Raw genomic sequence first — 9,234 nt, 5'->3', positions numbered from 1 at the left:
AAACAACTGACCTGGAAAATAGATCCAGGAGAGAGAATTTAAAAATTATTGGACTATCTGAAAGCCATGATCAAAAAAAGAGCCTAGACATCATCTTTCAAGAAATTATCCAGGAAAACTGCCCTGATATTTTAGAACCAGAGGGCAATATAGAAATTGAAAGAATCTACCGATTTCCTTCTGAAAGAGATCTGCAAAGGAAAAATCCTGGGAATATTGTAGCCAAATTCCAGAGTTCCCAGGTCAGGGAGAAAATATTACAAGCAGCCAGAAAGAAACAATTCAAGTACTGTGGAAGCACAATCAGGATAACACAAGATTTGGCAGCTTCTACATTAAAGGACTGCAGGGCATGGAATATAATATTCCGGAGGGCAAAGGAGATAGGATTACAACCAAGAATCACCCACCCAGCAAAACTGAGTATAATCCTTCAGGGGAAAAAATGGTCATTCAGTGAAATAGAGGACTTTCGAGCATTCTTGATGGAAAGACCAGAGCTGAATAGAAAATTTGACTTTCAAATACAAGACTCAAGTGGAACATGAAGAGGTAAACAGGAAAGAGAAATCATAAGAGACTTATTAAGGTTGAACTGTTTACATTCCTGCATAGAAAGATGATATTTGTAACTCATGAGACCTTTGTCAGTATTCGGGTAGTTGGAGGAAAAAAATTATAGGTATGTATATATGTACGTATGTATATATATCTATATATCTATATATATCTATATATATATGTGGAGAGAGGGGGGGGAGAGAGAGAGAGAGAGAGAGAGAGGAGGGAGAGAGAGAGGAGAGAGAGAGAGAGAGAGAGAGAGAGAGAGAGAGAGAGAGATAAATATAGATAGAGGGCACAGGGTGAGTTGAAGATGAAGGGGTCATATCTGCAGAACAAAATTAAGGGATGATAGAGGATTATGCTGGGAGAAGGAGAAAGGGAGAGGTAAAATGGGGTAAATTATCTCACAAAAAAACAGAAAAGAAAAGGCTCTTACAGTGGAGGGGAAATGGGGAAGGTGAGAGGGAATGAGTGAATCTTATTCTCGTAGGATTTGGCTTAAAGAGGGAATAACATACACACTCAATTGGACATGGAAAGCTGTCTTAGCCTACAGGAAAATAGGGGGAGAAGGGGACGAGAGCAGGGAAATGATAGAGAGGAGGCAGATTGGGAAAGTGGGTAATCAGAAGCAAACACTTCTGAGGAGGGACAGGGACAAAAGAAAGAATAGAATAAATGGGGGTGGGTGGGATAGGATTAAGGAAATCAAGTTAGTTTTTCACAACATGACTACTATGGAAGTGTTTTGCATAACTGCACATGTATAACCTATATTGAGTTGCTTGCCTTTTTCAATGAGGGTGGGTGGGGAGGGAGGAAGGGAGAAAATTTGTAACCCAAAGTTTTAAAAACACATGTTTTTTTAAAAAATGCTTTCACATGCAGCTGGGAAGTAAGAAAAAAAGGAAATGGGGTATAGAGATCTATCCTGCCCTACAGGAAAGTAGAAGGGAAAGGGGATAAGAGAAGGGGGTGAGAGATAGGAGGGAGGGCAGACTAGGGGAAGGGATATTCAGAATGCATGCCATCTTGGGGTGGGGGGAGGGACGAGATGGGATGAAAATTTGAAACTCAAAATCTTGTGGAAGTAAATGTTGAAAAAATAAAGTGATCATTCCCTTGAACTCTGAGCTGGTCAAACTATAGCTGGAGCCCTGAGTTTGGTTCTGGGTGTCACAATTTAAGAAGAGCATTGATAAACCAGAGAATGTTTTGGAATGCAGGAGATCATCACATGACGTAGATGGAGATTTGTGGGATTTAGGCAGGTGGGCAACAACTGTATATTAAACATTTACTATGTGCCAGCCACTGTTCTAAGGGCTCAGGGATGGTGGACCCAAAGTCTACCACATGCAGGAGTTGTTCTCCCTGGATTTTGGCTACTCACCTGAGCCATCATTGTGTCTACCTACTCAAGGAATACAGATGCTGTCAGTGCTCTCTAAATTTTGGTGTCCTGGATCAAAGCTCTAGTCACCCCTTCCTAACTGTAGCTCTTGCCAGGTGATAGGGAGTATCTTGGTGCCTAAGTGAATGCAAGTTTCCTGACCTGGGTTGGGGGAAAGTTGATATGCCAAAGTATTGAAAGCTTTCTGATATGAAATTGAAAATCTTTGGGAAGCTGGGGAAAATCAGAAGAGGCACCAGAAGACTAGAGTGACAAATGTTCTGATATTCAAAAATAGTTATCCCTTCCACATTATGGGGTTAGGAGTGCAGCATCTGCCACCCCCCTTCTCCTCCTGTCCCCCCCACCCCAGTGATCTAGGGAATCTGAGTAAAATTTTTTGGCCCTCCATTCATACCAGAGAAAAAGTCTGAATTTTTTCTTTTTCTTTTATGAGGTATTTACAGTACCTTATTGTAAAATTTGGGTTAAGTATTTGGTCATAGGCTCTATGTCATCTGCTGGCTTTCTTGTCTCATCAGCAGCTTCTGCAAAACTCCCCCCAAATTCCATTTAATTTCTTATGCAATATATGGAAACTGTGCTGAGGAAAGTTGCAATGTAGAAGGGATAACTGTACTTAAAAAATTTTGGACCTTTGAGGTTGTTTACACAGAGAACATTCAGAGAGCTGACTGTAGAAACTAGGTTTGGGCTTCTAATCCTCACTGACCCAACAGTGGCCTGAGGATAGTGACAGGGACAGTATGCAGTGTGTAAACCATGTCATATGAGGAACTGCTGAAGAAACTGTGACAAGAAGATTCAGGAACAATTTGATAACTTGTCTTCAATTACATGTAGGATTATCATGTAGAAACTTTGGTTCACCTTCTTAGCATTACAAGGATCTAAGACATCTCCAGGGGCCTCGGGATGGAAAATGCTGTCCCCATCCAAAGAAAGAACTATGGAAGTTGAATCGCTATCACTTATTTTTACGTTCTGTTGAGTTTTGTTTCATCCTTCTGATGGTTCCTCCTATTGGTTTTAATTTTTACTTACAACTTCACTAATGTGAAAATATGTTTCATGGGTATGTAAATGTAAAGCCTGTATCAGATTGTGCACTGTCTTGGGGAGAGTGGGGGGGAGGAAGGGGGAGAAAAATTTTCAACTCAAAAGCATATGGAAGTGATTGTTGATAAATCAAAATAAATTAATAAAATTTAAAAACAAAAAAGAAAAAAAAAAGAAACTTTGGTTCAAATTCCAGCTCTCCTGCTTTTAACGTTGGGTATAACTTTGGTCAAATCACTTAACTTTTATGGGCCTCAGTTTCTTTTTCTTTAAGATGAAGGAGTTGATCTAAGTGACCTCTGAGGTCTATTCCAGCCCTAAATCTATGATCCTATACTTCTATCTCAGTTTGAATCCCAGTTCTACCACTTGTGGCCTATATGACCTTGGGTAAGTCACTTAATCTTTCTAGGCCTCAGTTTCTTCATCTGTAAAATGAGGAGGTTGGGCTAGATGGCCTCTGAGATTTCTTTCAGCTCTAAATTTGTCACCTCTGACTGGGTGACCTCTAAAATCCTTTCTAGCTCTAACACATTCTGTTATCCTGTGATTCTATGGATTGAGTTATTCTGTGGGGCTCCAGGGCAGTTAACTAAGACCGAGGGAATTATTCACAAAAAGGCAGATTTTGTTTCAATATAGGGAAGACCTTTTCAACAAGTAGAACTGCCAAAAAATGAAATGAGCTACCTTTTGAAGCGATGTTTCCTTTCACTAGAAGTATTCAGACTAGATGATAATAGGTAACATTTATGTACGTTGAGATTTGCAAACCCCTTTACAGATATTCTGTCATTTTATCCTCCTCAATCCTAAAAGGTAGGTACTATTATTCTTCCCATTTTGCAGATGAGGAAACTGAGACAGAGATCAAGGGCCTTGCCCAGGGTCACACAGCCAGGAAGTATCTGAGGCTAGATTTGAACTCAAGTCTTCCTGACTCTAGGTTCACCACTCTTTTTACTAGCTGGTGGTATAACTTCTCAGGTCCTTCAGTAGGGGAGATATTTTTGGGAAGGGACAGAGGAATTTTGCATCCCCCCCACTTCAAATTAATTGCTTATTTTGCCTTTGCATAATGTCTGCTATGTTCCTTAAAGGGTTCTCTAGAAGTCTTCAGTGATGGGAGCAGCTAGGTGGCATAGTGGATAGAGTACTGGCCCTGAAATCATTAGGACCTGAGTTCAAATCCAGCCTCAGACCAAACACTTGATGCTTACTAGCTGTGTGACCCTGGGCAAGTCACTTAACCCCAATTGCCAAAAAAAAGAAAGAAAGAAAGAAAGAAGTCTTCAGTGACTTTGGAGTGGGAAGGGAAGAAGGGATCGATCTTGAATGGGGGAGAGTAATTTGGTCAGACTATTATAACTTCAGTGGGGAGAGGCTATAAAGCTTATAAAATCTGTATCAGCTTTGGATAATGGATCTTTATTACGTAAACAGACCACTCTACTAAATTAATGGGTAAAATGCTTTTTTGGTCAGCTTGCTTTTTTGTCCCCCTGTTTCTGACTTACTGATAAAGAAAATTGGTAAAGTTCCCTGGTTTGGGCAGTTATATTTAAACTGTGAAAATGAGCTTTCTGAGGAGTTAATGGAAAGAAATCTGCAATCAGGAGTTAAAAGCTAAATGCAGATCAGGAAAGGCCACAGAGTTCTTTGATTGCTGGATCATGAACAAGCATTCTCCTAATGTAACACTGATTTGGAATCATGATTACTGAACTGTATGTTGTTCATGAAATTATGAATCAAACAGTCAATCAATAGGCGATTACAGCTAGGTCCTGATTAGTTTGAATAAGGAATTCCCTGAAGTGGTCAAATGTATTTCAATTTTCACTATTTGAAATTATAATTCTGTAAAATATTGTAACTGGTTCCAGCCCAATGGAAATATGCATGTAGTGTATGCTAGACTCTGTACCGGATCCTAGGGATACAAAGACAAAAATGTAAAAGCCCCTACTCTTAAGAGGCTTACATTCTATCAAGGAAAATAATGTGTATATATAAGTAAATTAAAATGTACACAAAGGAAGTACAGGTAATTTTTTTTTTTAGTAGGAGCAGAGACACTAGTATGAGGGCGGGGGATGAATCAGGAAAGGCCTTTCATAGGAAGCAGCATTTATTGTGAGCTTTGATGCATGGCAGGGATTCTAAGAGGTAGAGATGAGGAGGGAGTACATTCCAGGTATGTGGGGCAACCTGTGCCGAGGAGACAGGAGGGGCAGTATTGTGTAAGAAGAGCAGCTTGGGGGCCAGTTTGGCTGAAACTGAGAGCACTTGAAGAGGATTAATGTGTAATAATCCTGGGAAGGGGGGGAGGAAGCAGATTGTGAAGCACTTTATATGTCAAACAGAAGAGTGCATTTGATCTTCCAGGCAATAGAAAACCAATGGATTGTTTTTGAGCAGCAGCATGACACAGACCCATGTTTTATGAGTATTAATTTAGCCACTGTGTGGAATATGGCTTCTAGAGACTTGAACTGGGGATACCAATTAAGAGGCTATTGCAATAGTCCAGTCATGCAATAATGAGGGTATGAACTCAGGTGGTAACCATTCAAGTGGAGAAAAAGGGATGGGTATGAGAGATGTTGTAAAAACAGGGTCAACAAGACTGGACAACTAATTGGATATATGCAGTGAGAGAGAGAGTGGATTAGGAATGGAGTTAAGGACGATTCTGAAATTGCCAGCCTAGGCAAGAAGGATGTTCATGTTCTTAAGAGAAATAGGAACATTAGAAAGAATTATTGGTTTGGAGGAAAGATACTGAGTTTTATTTTAGACATGTTGAGTTTGATATGCCTATTGGACTTCCCTTTGGAAATGTCCAATAGAAAATTGGCATTGCAAGACATGAGCTCTGGAGAAAGGGCATGTGCAGATATTAGAATGGTGGGCATTGACATGAAAATTGAACCCATGGGAGCAGATGAGATTGCTGAGAGAATATGAAGAAAAAAGACTTCAGGGCAGAGCTTTGTGGACCAGCCACAGATAGTAGGCGTGGCATGGATGATGATTGAATTGGATTTTGATTCCCATTTGGAGTAGCCAGAAAGGTAGGAGGAGATCAAGAGAGAATAATGCTACAAAAACAATAATACTACAAAAAACCCAGAGAGGAGACAATACTTAGGAGTTAGTCAGTGGGCATTTATCAAGCATATACTATATATTGGGCACAGTGCTGAGTCCTGCAGATGCAAAGAGAGACAAAAGACAGTCTCTGTTCTCAGGAAGTTCACAGTCTAATGAGGGAAACAACATGCAAGTAATTGTGCACAAAAAGCTATATTTGTCATACATATGCAACAATAAATTAGAGATAATCTCAGTACTAGTAAGGGGGGAAGACTTGTAGAAAATGAGATTTTAACTGGGACTTGATGGAAGTCAGAGAGGTCAGGAGGTGGAGATGATGAAGGAGAACATTCTAGGCAGCGAAGACAATCAGTAAAAATGCCAGAGTGGGAAGATGAAGAATCATATGGGCAGCATGTCAAGGCCAGTGTTACTAGATCACAGAGGACATGGAGTGGAGTAAAGTGTAAGAAGACTGCAAAGGTAAGAAGAGGACAGATTATGGCTTTGAATACCAAAGAGAGAATTTTATAATTTGATCTTGAAGGAAATAGGTAACCACTTGAATTTATTAATAGTGTGTGGAGGGAGGGTAACAGTATCAGTCCTGTGCTTTAGAAAGGTTAATATGAGAGCTGAGTGGAGAATGGACTTTAGCGAGGAAAAATTGATGAGGAGAAAACAGTCAGCAAACAATTGTAATAGTTAAGGTATGAAGTGATGAAGATCTGTACCAGGGTAGTGAAAGTGTCAGAGGAGAGAAGAGGCATATGTGAGAGATGAGATGTTACAAAGGTAGAATTGACAGGACTTGGCAACAGATTAGATATGGGAAGTAAGAGAGAGAGTGAGGAATGACATCTAGGTAGAGAATCTGGTTGATAGGGAGGATGGTGGTATCTTCTACAGTAATAGGTAAGTTAGGAAGGAGAGGAGGATTTGGGGAAGAAAGAGAATGAATTCAGCTTAGGACAAGTTGAATTTAAGATGTCTATGGAATATCTAGTTTGAGATATCCAATGTGCAGTTAGAGATGTGAGACTGGAGGTTATGAGAGTATTTAGGTCTAGATAACTTGATTTGGGGATCATCAGTATAGAGGTGATAATCTGTAGAAGGTGATGAGATCACCCAAATGATATAGGAAGAAGAAAAAAGGCCCAGGACAGAGCCTTGAAGGACACTTATAGTAAGTGAGTGTGATTTGGATGAAGTTCCAGCAAAGGAGATCGAGGAACCATCAGACAATTAAGAGAGCCAGGAAAGAGTAGTGTCATCAAAATCTAGAGAGAAGACCATGTCAAGAAGAAGAGAGTGATGGACAGTATGAAAGGCTGCAGAGAGGTCAAGGAGGATGAGGATTGGGAATGAGCTGTTAGATTTGATTAAGAGGTCAGCGGTAACTTTGGAGTACACTTGTTGGTTGAGTGATGATGTTGGAAGCCAGAATATAAAGAATGAGAGGGAAGGAAGTGGGAGCAACTGTTGAAGATAGACTTCTTAAGCAGTTTAGCCACAAAAGGGAGGAAAGATACAGGTTAATATCTAGTTAGTTTGGATGGATCACATGAGGGAGACATGAGTGTGCTTATAGGTAGTAGGGAAGCAGATAGTAAACAGGAAGAGATTGAAGTTCAGTGAAATGGTAAGGATGATGAAGGGGGTATGGAAAAGATGGCATGGAAGGGTATCACTTGTGCATGACCACATGTTAGGCTTAGCAAGGAGAAGGGCCACCTCTTCATGTAAGACAGGGGTGAAGGAAGAGAGAGTGGTTGAAGGCATCAGAGTGATGTGAATTGGAGAGAAGGGGAGAAGAAGGAGCTTTCGGTGAATGGCTTTGATATTTCAGTGAAATATGAGTCAAAGTTCTCCACTGAAAGGATGGGGTAGAGGGGAGATGTGGGAAGTTTGAGGAGGGATGAAAAAGTTTAGAAAAACTGATGTGGTAAATGGGATGATAAATTGATTAGAGAGATATCTTGCCACAGTGAGTGTCCATTTGGGACTATATGACATTAAGCTGAATAAGATTGAGTCATCATGGTTTGTGAGTTTCTCCAGCATCATTCAGCAGCACATGAGTAAAAGCAAAGGCAGTGGATGGTACTGAGGACTGGCAGGGCAAGATCTGTGACAGGATAAAGGGGCAAGGGACTCAAGAGAAAAGGATAGCATAGAGTTGAACTTGTTCTCCAAGTGATCAAGATAGGAAAGGGAGGAGAGTGAAGCTAGTGCCTGGGTGGCAGCCTGGGAAAGAATGGTGGTGGAGAGATTAGGCATCATAATGAGGACAAAGGGCAGTGTTTGGGGTTGCAAGGCAGAAGAAATGGTGGAATGCTGACAGATTATAATAAGATGAGGGGAATTAAGAGTTCATGAACATGGAAGTGGAACCGTTAAAGGAAATGGCAGGATCAAGGGTACGAACATCTCTGTGTGTAGCTGCAGTGGGGTACAGCAATAGGTAATGGGAGATGAAGTTGAGGAAATAGTCAGAGGTGACTGAACTTTAGACCTTGAGTGTTAAGGAAGGTGATACTATCATGAACAACTATAGGGAAGTTGATAGGTGATGGGTGGGCTTCTGGGGGCAAGTGAGTTCACAGAATCACAGAATTGCAGATGTGGAAGAGATTTCAGAGGCCATTTGATCCAGTCTATGCTTAGAAAAGTATCCCTGCTGCAATAAACCCAACAAGTGTTTATCTGTGATTTGCACGAAGACCTCCAGCAAAGGACCCCGCACATCATGAATTAGCCCAAATTACTCCTGAGTAGTTCTAATTATTAGTAAGGTTTTTTTTTCTGATACCAGGCCTAAACTTGCCTCTTTGCAATTTCCATGTTGCCCATAGTCAAACACTTAATAAATATTAGAGACAGGGTTCAAGTCAGGTTCAAGGTTTTTCCTTACTCTAAGTACAGAAATCCTTCCACTATAATATCACCCTTGCCCTGAGGACCTTTTCAGTGCCTAGATTCTGAGATACATTTATGACCTTATGTTGTCAGTTATCTTTCCCATGTATATGTGTTATTTTACCAAACTATAGCTTAAATTTTGTAAAGTCAGGAATGATATCTGCTATTTCTTT

Source organism: Phascolarctos cinereus, unplaced genomic scaffold (genome assembly GCF_003287225.1).
Source record: "Phascolarctos cinereus isolate Bilbo 61053 unplaced genomic scaffold, phaCin_HiC Scaffold_4;HRSCAF=312, whole genome shotgun sequence".
NCBI lineage: Eukaryota > Metazoa > Chordata > Mammalia > Diprotodontia > Phascolarctidae > Phascolarctos > Phascolarctos cinereus.
This window is presented reverse-complemented; position numbering follows the sequence as displayed.